The sequence below is a fragment of the Balaenoptera borealis genome (assembly GCF_965194805.1).
Source record: "Balaenoptera borealis genome assembly, chromosome: 4".
NCBI classification, from domain to species: Eukaryota; Metazoa; Chordata; class Mammalia; order Artiodactyla; family Balaenopteridae; genus Balaenoptera; species Balaenoptera borealis.
In genome coordinates, this window is record NC_138861.1 from 108,538,798 (window position 1) to 108,551,124 (window position 12,327).

A 12,327-nucleotide genomic window follows, 5' to 3' on the forward strand; every position below is an offset into this window, starting at 1 on the left:
TTATTCCTAGATATTTTATTCTTTTCTTACAATGGTAAATGGGAGTGTTTTTTAATTTCACTTTCACATTTTTCATCATTAGTGTATAGGATTGCAAGAGATTTCTGTGCATTAATTTTGTATTCTGCTACTTTACCAAATTCATTGATAAGCTCTACTAATTTTCTGGTAGCATCTTTAGGATTCTCTATGTATAGTATCATGTCATCTGCAAAGAGTGACAGCTTTACTTCTTCTTTTCCAATTTGGATTACTTTTATTTCTTTTTCTTCTCTGATTGCTGTGGCTAAAACTTCCAAAACTATGTTGAATAATAGTGGTGAGAGTAGGCAACCTTGTCTTGTTCCTGATCTTAGTGGAAATGGTTTCACTTTTTCACCACTGAGGATGATGTTGGCTGTGGGTTTGTCATATATGGCCTTTATTATGTTGAGGTAAGTTCCCTCTGTGCCTACTTTCTGGAGGGTTTTTATCATAAATGGGTGGTGAATTTTGTCAAAAGCTTTCTCACCATCTATTGAGATGATCATATGGTTTTTCTCCTTCAATTTGTGAATATGGTGTAACACGTTGCTTGATTTGTGTATCTTGAAGAATCCTTGCATTCCTGGGATAAACTCCACTTGCTCATAATGTATGATCCTTTTAATGTGCTGTTGGATTCTGTTTGCTAGTATTTTGTTGTGGATTTTTGCATCTATGTTCATCAGTGATATTGGCCTGTTGTTTTCTTTCTTTGTGACATCTTTGTCTGGTTTTGGCATCAGAGTGATGGTGGCCTCGTAGAATGAGTTTGGGAGTGTTCCTCCCTCTGCTATGTTTTGGAGGAGTTTGAGAAGGATAGGTGTTAGTTCTTCTCTAAATGTTCGATAGAATTCGCTTGTGAAGCCATCTGGTCCTGGGCTTTTGTTTGTTGGAAGATATTTAATCACAGTTTCAATTTCAGTGCTTGTGATTGGTCTGTTCATATTTTCTAATTCTTCCTGGTTCAGTCTCAGAAGGCTGTGCATTTCTAAGCAGTTGTCCATTTCTTCCAGGTTGTCCATTTTTTTGGCATATCATTGCTTGTAGTAATCTCTCATGATCCTTTGTATTTCTGCAGTGTCAGTTGTTACTTCTCCTTTTTCATTTCTAATTCTATTGATTTGAGTCTTCTCCCATTTTTCTTGATAAGTCTGGCTAATGGTTTATCAATTTTCTTTAGCTTCTCAGAGATCCAGCTTTTAGTTTTATTGATCTTTGCTATCGTTTCTTTCATTTCTTTTTCATTTCTTTTTGTTCTGATCTTTATGATTTCTTTCCTTCTGCCAACTTTGGGGGTTTTTTTTTCTTTGTTTTTCTTTCTCTAATTGCTTTAGGTGTAAGGTTAGGTTGTTTATTTGTAATGTTTCTTGTTTCTTAAGGTAGGATTGTATTGCTGTAAACTTCCCTCTTAGAACTGCTTTTGCTGCATCCCATAGGTTTTGGGTCGTTGTGTTTTCATTGTCATTTGTTTCTAGGTTTTTTTTGATTTCCTCTTTGATTTCTTCAGTGATCTTTTGGTTATTAAGTAGTGTGTTGTTTAACCTCCATGTGTTTGTATTTCTTAGGATTTTTTCTGGTAGTTGATATCTAGTCTGTTAGTGTTGTGGTCAGAAAAGATACTTGATATGATTTCAATTTTCTTAAATTTACCAAGGCTTGATTTGTGAACCAAGATATGATCTATCCTGGAGAATGTCCCATGAGCACTTGAGAAGAATGTGTATTCTGTTGTTTTTGGATGGAATGTCCTATAAATATCAATTAAGTCCATCTTGTTTAACGTATCATTTAAAACTTTTGTTTCCTTATTTATTTTCATTTTGGATGATCTGTCCATTGGTGAAAGTGGGGTGTTAAAGTCCCGTACTATGATTGTGTTATTGTCGATTTCCCCTTTTATGGCTGTTAGTATTTTCCTTATGTATGGAGGTGCTCCTATTTTGGGTGCATAAATATTTACAATTGTTATATCTTCTTCTTGGATTGATCCCTTGATCATTATGTAGTGTCCTTCTTTGTCTCTTTTCATAGTCTTTGTTTTAAAACTATTTTGTCTGATATGAAAATTGCTACTCCAGCTTTCTTTCGATTTCCATTTGCATGGAATATCTTTTTCTACCCCCTCACTTTCAGTCTGTATGTGTCCCTAGGTCTGAAATGGGTCTCTTGTTGACAGCATATATATGGGTCTTGTTTTTGTATCCATTCAACCAGTCTATGTCTTTTGGTTGGAGCATTTAATCCATTTACATTTAAGGTAATTATTGATATGTATGTTCCTATTATCATTTTCTTAATTGTTTTGGGTTTATTATTGTAGGTGTTTTCCTTCTCCTGTGTTTCCTGAGTAGAAAATTTCCTTTAGCATTTGTTGTGAAGCTGGTTTGGTGGTGCTGAGTTCTCTTAGCTTTTTCTTATTTGTAAAGTTTTTAATTTCTCCCTCAAATCTGAATGAGATCCTTGCTGGGTTGATTAATCTTGGTTGTAGGTTTTTCTCCTTCTTCACTTTAAATATGTCCTGCCACTCCTTTCTGGCCTGCCGAGTTTCTGCTGAACGATCAGCTGTTAACCTTATGGGGATTCCCTTATGTGTTATTTGTTGTTTTTCCCTTGCTGCTTTTAATATTTGTTCTTTGTATTTAATTTTTGATAGTTTGATTAATATGTGTCTTGGTGTGTTTCTCTGTGGATTTATCCTGAATGGGACTCTCTGCACTTCCTGGACTTAGGTGATTCTTTCCTTACCCATATTAGGGAAGTTTTCAACTATAATCTCTTCATATATTTTCTCAGTCCCTTTCTTTTTCTCTTCTTCTTCTGAGACCCCTATAATTTGAATGTTGGTGTGTTTAATATTGTCCCAGAAGTCTCTGAGACTGTCCTCAATTCTTTTCATTCTTTTTTCTTTATTCTGATCTGCAGTAGTTATTTCCATTATTTTATCTTCCAGGTCACTTATCCGTCCTTCTGCCTCAGTTATTCTGCTATTGATCCCTTGTGGAGAATTTTTAATTTCATTTACTGTGTTGCTCATCACTGTTTGTTTGCTCTTTAGTTCTTCTAGGTCCTTGTTAAACGTTTCTTGTATTTTGTCATTGTATTTCCAAGATTTTGTATCATCTTTACTATCATTATTCTGAATTCTTTTTCAGGTAGACTGCCTATTTCCTCTTCATTTGTTAGGTCTGTTGGGTTTTTGCCTTGCTCCTTCATCTGCTGTGTGTTTCTCTGTGTTCTCATTTTGCTTAACTTACTGTGTTTGGGGTCTGCTTTTTGCAGGCTGCAGGTTTGTAGTTTCTGTTTTTTGGTGTCTGTCCCCAGTGGCTAAGGTTTGTACAGTGGGTTGTGTAGTCTTCCTGGTGGAGGGGAGTAGTGCCTGTGTTCTGGTGGATGAGGCTGGATCTTGTCTTTCTCGTGGGCAGGTCCATGTCTGGTGGTGTGTTTTGGGTTGTTTGTGGCCTTATTATGATTTTAGGCAGCCTGTGTGCTAATGGATCGGATTGTGTTCCTGTCTTGCTAATTGTTTGGCATAGGATGTCCTGCACTGTATCTTGCTGGTCGTTGAGTGGAGCTGGGTTTTGGTGTTGAGATGGAGGTCTCTGGGAGATTTTCACCATTTGATATTACGTTGAGTTGGGATGTCTCTTGTGGACCAGTGTCCTGAACTTGGCTCTCCCACGTCAGTGGCACAGCCCAGATGCCTGGTTGGAGCACCAAGACACTGTCCTCCACACGGTTCAGCATAAAAGGGAGAAAAAAAAGAAAGAAAGAAAGAAGAAGATAAAATAAAATAAAATAAACTTATTACAATAAAAAATACAATATAATTATTCAGAAAAAATAATTTTAAGTAATTAAAAAAAACAAAACAAAACGGACAGACAGAACCCTAGGACAAATGGTAAAAGCAAAGTTATACAGACACAGTCACACACAGAAGCATACACATACACACTCACAGAAATTGGAAAAGAGAAAAAAATATATATCTTTGCTCCCTAAGTCCACTTCCTCAATTTGGGACGATTCATTGTCTATTCAGGTATTCTACAGATGCAGGGTACATCAAGTTGATTGTAGAGATTTAATCCTCGGCTGCTGGGAGAAATTTCCCTTTCTCTTCTTTCTTCGCATAGCTCCCGGGGTTCAGCTTTGGATGTGGCCCCGCCTCTGTGTGTAGGTCGCCTGAGGGCATCTGTTCTTCGCTCAGATAGGACGGGGTTAAAGGAGCAGCTGATTCGCGGGCTCTGGCTCACTCAGGCCGGGGAGAGGGAGGGGTACGGATGTGTGGCGAGCCTGTGGCTACAGAGGCCGGCGTGACGTTGCACCAGCCTGAGGCGCGCTGTGCGTTCTCCTAGGGAAGTTGTTCCAGGATCACGGGACCCTGGCAGTGGCGGGCTGCACAGGCTCCCGGGAGGGGAGGTGTGGAGAGTGACCTGTACTTGCACACAGGCTTCTTGGTGGCGGCAGCAGCAGCCTTAACGTCTCATGCCCATTTCTCAGGTCCGCGCTGATAGCCGCGGCTCATACCCATCTCTAGAGCTCCTTTAAGCGGCACTATTAATCCCCTCTCCTCACACACCAGGAAACAAAGAGGGAAGAAAAAGTCTCTTGCCTCGTCTGCAGCTCTAGACTTTTTCCAGGACTCCCTCCCGGCTAGCCATGGTGCACTAGCTCCCTTCAGGCTGTGTTCTTACAGCCAACCCCATTCCTCTCCCTGGGATCCGACCTCGGAAGCCCGAGCCTCAGCTCCCAGCCCCGGCGGGTGAGCAGACAAGCCTCTCGGGCTGGTGAGTGCTGGTCGGCACCGATCCTCCGTGCGGGAATCTCTCCGCTTTGCCCTCTGCACCCCTGTGGCTGCGCTCTCCTCCGTGGCTCCGAAGCTCCCCCTTCTGCCACCCGCAGTCTCCGCCCGCGAAGGGGCTTCCTAGTGTGTAGAAACCTTTCCTCCTTTACAGCTCCCTCCCACTGGTGCAGGTTCCTTCTCTACTGTTTTATCTCTGCTTTTTCTTTTTTTTTTCGCCCTACCCAGGTACGTGGGGAGTTTCTTGCCTTTTGGGAGGTCTGAGGTCTTCTGCCAGTGTTCAGTGGGTGTTCTGTAGGAGTTGTTCCACATGTAGATGTATTTCTGATGTATTTGTGGGGAGGAAGGTGATCTCTGCATCTTACTCTTCTGCCGTCTTGAAGCTCCTCCTCCTACATTAAGCTCCAAGCCTGCTTTTAATTCTGACTTTCTTATTTCTATTTTAATTATCTTGAGTCATCCTAAAACTCATTATTCTGTTGTTCACAGGTTCTCCTTTCACAATACGCTCTACTTGTTTTATTTTTTTTTTCCTCCTTTCCATTCCCTCTACAATTTGTATAAATTTTATAAAGTTTTCCTAATTCTGCTTATCTAGGCTTTACTCCATCATCCTTTTCATTTATTTCATTCTCCACAATGACACTATGGGGATCTTCCAAAGCATTATTTAGCTTTGGTTATATTACTTTCCTGATGAATTCTCATTGTCTACAAGATTAAGAACATAACCCATCCCTGACACTCAAGGACTATTGTATCATGTTACCTTCTAATTTCTCCCTAAATGTTTCTAAGGAATGCTAAAACACAAACACCTTTTAGTGAGGCAAGGCTTTATAGTTTACAAAGTGTCTGTGCTAACCATATATGACATTTAGTATGAAACCATTAACTTTCTCTGTCATAGCTATTAGATGCATGTTTAAATGCTTTACACTGGAGGTGCTATAGCTCTGCCAAGTAAGGAAATGCATTTTATCTCGATTCTTGAAAAAAGTGACTACTTACAGATGGGGTCCTTACAGATTTTTAAATTGCTAAAATTAAAGATAAAATGATAATATCAAGTTCTGTTAAGGATGAGGAGCTAACTGATCTTTCATACATTACTGGTGAGAATGAAAAATGCTACAGCTGTCTTGGAAAACAGGTTGTCAGTGCTTTATTAAGTTAAGAATATGCTTTCTATATGGCCTAGCAATTCCACTCCAGAGTATTAACCACAAAGTAATGAAAAGTTTTGCATGTTAACCTTGTCACAAATGTTCAACTTCATTTATAAAAATTAAAAATAGCAGCTTCATTTGTCACAGCCAAAATCTGTAAATGACCTAAATGTCCTTCAGAGGGTGACTGGTTAAACAAACTCTCATAAATCCATACAATGGAATACTACAAGGCAATAAAAGTGAGCAAATTATTGATTTAAACAACAGCTTAAATGGCTCTTAAGCACAGTAAACTGAATGAAAAATGCCAGTCTCAAAATGTTGCACGCTGTATGATTCTGTTTATTTAGCATTCTCAAAGTGACAAAATTAGAGACATGGGGAACACATGAGTGATTGTCGGAGATTAGATCGAGGGCATAACTGTTAAGGGGAGACATATGAGATTTCCTATGTGGTGATGGAGTTGTTCTGTATCTGGATTGTTCTGGTGGTTATACAAATCTATACAAGTTCTAAAATGTCAGAAACACACACACACTCAAATGAGTGCATGTGAAAACCAGCAAATTCTGTAGATGTTCTGTAGTTTAGTTATTAGTATGGTGCCAATATTACCATGGTTACAGAAGACGTTGTCATTGGGGGAAAATAAATGAAGAGGACACAGGAACTTTCTGTATCATTTTTGCAACTTCTATGTTAGTCTAAAATCATTTCAAAATTAAAAGAATTTTAAAATGTGAGAGAGGTGAAATAGTTCCAATGTCATAACAAAGACTAAAAAGCTGATGATACAGAGAAAACCTAGACACAAACCTGTCTGACTGGCACAGCAGGGAGCTGTAGCATCATCTTCATTTTCATTAAGAGATAGAGCAACAGCCAATATGCTGGAAGGAAAGAAAGCTTTTTGTGGAGACCAACTGATAGAGACTCAGTCGTTAAAGTCTATATTTTGAGCAAACGCTTAAATCTACTCTAAGATCTTTCTAAAGCAGGAAGTAGTTATTTCCACACAAATAGTGTGAGGCAAGTTCAACGTATGACCCAAAATAGAAACCAAGCTGGGCAAAGCCAGAAATGTGGCAAGCCTATGTTTTACCACAAAGGTAATTTTTGAGCTGATTTAAAAGTCTTAGACTAGAAATTGTTTTCAAACTCTTGAAAAAGATCACACTCACACTCTGACACAAAGCAGGTAAGTCCAATAGGCTAAGTAAATCCTGGCCTCTATTGGGGTGATAGATGTCATAGAGAGATTATTTTACAAACCTTTTTACAAAGGAGAAACCAGAGCTACCAAGACTCATTATATCCTCTAGAATTGTTAGTATGTAGCTTGGTATGTTACCTACTTTGTACTATAACCATCTCACTTAACAGAACCTTTCGTATTTATTCATTAATTTATCTGCTTACTTATTGAAGCAATATCAATTGCTTCTTTATTATGTGCCATGAACGATGTGAGTAATTGGGCACAAAAATGAACAAGGCAGCAAGACCTCATGAGGCCATTATAGGGGAGAATCACCCAATAATTAAAACAATAATTAAAATTGTGATGAGTACAGTATTTGAAATGGACATGATGAAAACATATAAAAGGGAAGCTGATCAATTATAAATTTAATAATAGCTCCCTAAAGTCAGTCTCTTTCACCCTACAATTCCATTTCCCCTAATATCAGGTTGTGGTGAAAAGTTTCAATTCAGTGATGTGGACATGGTGTCAAAGGAGTGTCTTAATCACAGTCATGATCCAAGATAACAGGGATCCATGAAGTGGAGTAGAAGAGCAGGAAGGTGAAATCAGGGTAGGTAATTTCACTCAAAAATATAGAGGAAAATATTGTTGATTCCTGTGATGTCCTTTTGAGGTAGCAGTTCTAATGCTTTAACTGGTTGTGGGCAGCACTCAATTTCCTAATGAGGAGAGAGAACTGGTGATCCAGCAGAGTTGGTACCTGGAAACACAGCACACATCAGGGAGCTGAGCAGAAGATAGGTATTTAGTTTCAGGAGTCCAATATCTGAACAGGGAAACTATGGATAGAAGACCAAGTTTCCTATCTAAGGCTGAGCTTGAAGCCTATGGGCTAATACCAGCTAGTACACATGCTTTTCCCAACTCTGAGGAATCTTTCAGCCTCCTGCCTAATTTCTTCAACCTTTGCCTCCATTGATCCACCTGTAGTTCTTAACCAATCCTGACTCAAAGCAGGAAAAGTTTAATCTGTGTGGGTTGTTTTCACCAGCTTTTGCAGGTCTAGTTGATAAATGACTGCTTCCTTTTAGACCTTAAATGTAAACTGGTTCTTCCAGTGCAATATCCTATCTTCCAAGGAATAAAAACAAGTTCCCTAGATGACATTAAATGGAGACACTCCATAAATCACTTAAAAATGCTGTCGATGATGAATCCTGAACCACTGTCCAAGGACTGATCATTTTGCCTTTCCTTAGCAGCCTATAGTCTGTTTGCCTACTCAGGTTACCAAGAACAAGGTTTGTTAAGGTGGTGCCGAAAACATCTCCATTTTTCCTTTACCAAAGTGCTCATCACATTTTCTCTGCAAAGGCCATGGATGTCCAGATATCTTTGACAGCGCTGATACCTGAGAATTGCCAAGATGGGCATGCAGGTCAGAGTCCCCCAACCCACCATGAACCTTATCATAAAAGATTAACTGAAATTTTAAAGTGATGTATGGAAAGGGAGAATATAAGTTGAAAGTTCCAACAGTCTTAATGGAGGGAGAAGTTACTTCTAGGTGAGGTGATTAGGGAGAGCTTCAAAGTGGAGGTGGTCATACAGAGAAGGACAAATATCATATGATATCACTTATATGTGGAATCTAAAAAAAATGGTACAAATAAACTTATTTACAAAACAGAAATAGAGTCACAGATGTACAAAACAAATTTATGGTTACCAAGGGGAAAGCAGGGTGGAGGGATAAATTGGGAGATTGGGATTGACACATACAAACTACTATATATAAAATAGATACTAATAAGGACCTACTGTATAGCACAGGAAACTCTGCTCAATACTCTGTAAACGATCTATACGGGAAAATAATCTTTAAAAGACTGGATATATGTATATGTATAACTGATTAACTTTGCTGTACAGCAGAAACTAACACAACATTGTTAATCAACTGTACTCCAGTAAAAATTAATTTAAAAAACAACAACAACAATAACAACCAACCAAACAAACAAAAAAAAGGTGGAGGTGGTAAATGAATGAAGCGTTAAAGATTAGTGCAGATGCCATGGAATTGCACCACTCAGGGCACTCTCCAAGAGAACCTACTGCAAAAAGTGCACTGATTGACCGCTTCCAGCTTCCATACCTTGTCTTTGAATTCACTATAAAGCACACCTGAGGCCATGACTTCCAACCAATGATGGAACATAATGGAGTTACGGGAGAAGGGCTATTTTTTCCCAATACCGGACTCCTCTAATGAGCAATCTTTGCTCACAAATCCCTATTGACCTGGTTGAGACGTTCTCAGAACTTCAATGTAGTCTGAGGCTCTTTATACCCCATCTTCCTCCCTTCCTTCTTTCTTTCATAGATGCAAGACCAACATCATAGTTTGAAGGTTCTTCTCACTTCTGCTTACACTTCCCTTTGTCCTTCAGGTGTTCCTGTGAAGAGATTTATTTCACCAATAAATCTCTTGTACATCTAATGTTGCCTTGGTGTCTGCCTCATAAAGGATCTGATACAGACAAGTTTTTCTGAGTGATTGATTTGATTAATGGATGGATTAATCAACATGATCACAGCTCTGCTTAATTTGATGAAAATGTTCATACTCAAGCATCAGTCATGTGTGGGATTTCCCTTAGTTCCTTAAGAATTGAGGCTGAAAAACATCTAGAAAGTGCAAAGTAGTCAAAAAGCAGCTACACTGATATCATCTTGTGTTCTGTCTGAGCTGTGGCCCTTGAGACCTCGGCCCTGCTGACCCTCAGATTTCCCTCAGATTCTGTCAACCCAAATTCCATCTAACTAAGGAGCAGAATCTGCCTTCTTGCTCTATAGACAGTTACTGCCCTCAGAATTTTTGAGAATATTTTTCCCCCAGGCTTGTTTCTGCGTCAGTTTCTGGACCTCAGAAGACATTATCTTGACCTTTCGTGAACCTGTTTATTTATTCATTCATTCATACAATAATCCTAAATGGGGGCTTGTAGAAGAGACTGTTAAAGTGCAGTGAATAGAGTAGACTTTGAAACTCGACTGCCTGTGTTCAGATATGAGCCCCACCACTTAAATCAATAAGACTTAAATTCTCTGTGACTCGGTTTCCTCACTTGTATAAAAGAATAGTAAAATATCTATCCTATAAAGGTATTGGGAGGATGGGATGTAAAGCATAATATGTGTAAACATCTAGAGCAGAATACGCTACATAGTAAGTATTCACAAAAACTATTATTAGTCAGTGTTTCTATGTGCCATCACCTGTGCTAGGATTTGGAGATACAATAGTTAATAAAAGACACATAACCCATGCCCTCAGGGAACTTATATTTTAGTGGAAGAGATAAGACTCCCCAAGTAAATAGAAATTAAATACTTTTGCATGATATTAAGTGCTACAAAGGGGAAGGGGAGTGCTGGGCTAATATTATGCTACTTAATTTGGAGGGAAGGGATAGCCTCTCCAGGGAAAAGCATTTCAGGAGGAGACAAAAGCATATACAAACCCCTGTGGAAAGAAGGAGTTTAGGGTGTGGGAAAAATGAAAAAAAAATTAGCAACATGTCTTGATAAATGGATTCATCCTAGGACACACATACTCTAGACCAGCTCCTCAGTGCCACATGCACATTTTGGTCTAGCTTCCTGCTGGGGTTTGATACTGTTAGAACCCACTTGGCCTTTTACATGCTGCAGCCCCAACTTTACCCCCACATTACCCACAGGCATTTTTGCAGTGATCACCCTGATCATGCCCTGTTTATGAGCCAATAGCTACTCTACACTTGTCCCTGTGTTTATCCAATTCATGACTCTGAGAAGCATCCAACTTAGAAGATAAGAGTGTAAACTCTGCATCCAGTTTCCAAAGTTCCCACCATCACTTGAGCTTGGCATAGCTACTTACTGTCCTGTGCTTCAGATTACTCATCTGTAAAGTGAGATTAAAAGTATTTTCTAATTCATAAGACTGTTGTAAGTGTTCAATGGATTAGCATAAATAAAAGAGTTCTAAACGTGACAGTCTGTAAATGTTAGCTATCAACATCATCATCATCGTCATCATCATCATCACATAGGCTCCTGCTATTACTTTAGGACTCTGTCTTTGGGGATGCTGCTCGTGTTTCACTATCTTAAAGTGCATCTCCTTCCTTTCCTCTCAGGGAAAGTTTCCCACTGACTTTCCCGGCCTGGGTTTTGGACCAAGGGCTAGTCTCTCAAGCAGGAGAGGAAAATTCAGAGTGGCATTAGAAATGCCTCAGTGTTCACATGCACGCATCCAAACACACCTCTACCTTTGTGACTCCTCAGTGCCATCTGAAATGGTACACCCCACTTCACTCTAAGCTCAGTCTCTCACTGTGTTGATAGTCTTCCCTATGTTCCATCATAAATGATAGTGTTAGGGAAAGCAACTGACATTTTAAATAATCATGATCTTCAGTAAAATGGCACTAATTTTAATGCTTTCAACTGCTGCTCCTTTTCAAGGCACAAAGCAGCCAGACTTCCTTTTTACTGAAGAGATTGCTAATGTGATGACATACAAACCATCAGCTGCCTCCCACGCAGATACTGACAGCTGGGGTGCTTTCAGCATTCTCCATAGTTATCGTCCCCTCTCCATTCGCCTCTTTCGCAGATTAGATTGAAATGGCAGCATTTCACTCCATTTGAGACCAGGGGGTTCTGCAGATTGACAGGTATAATTATCACGTTTGCTTCCCAGGATGTGGTATCTAAGTAATAGCCTCCATATTTATCCAACGTTAATCAGGAAAGAGTTCAATCAGTTGGAAAGGGATTTTTCAAATGAGGTCCTGCCTATGGAACTCATCCAATAAAGATGGTCCTCATTTCTGATATGAGGTTAGAGTCTTGCAACTCTGGGAACAACAGTTATCACTCAACTACTCCAGGCCCTTATAGGGGTATTTGGGCCCGTACAGAGGACCTACAAAGAGGCCCAACTCCATTCATTCTGGGGAGATGAAGCAATCCAGGGACTTCCATCATAAGGAGAGTAATCAGAGTAAAATGAGTGCAAGAAAATAAAATATAATTCACCACAGTTTGGAAGTTTAGTTAGTAAA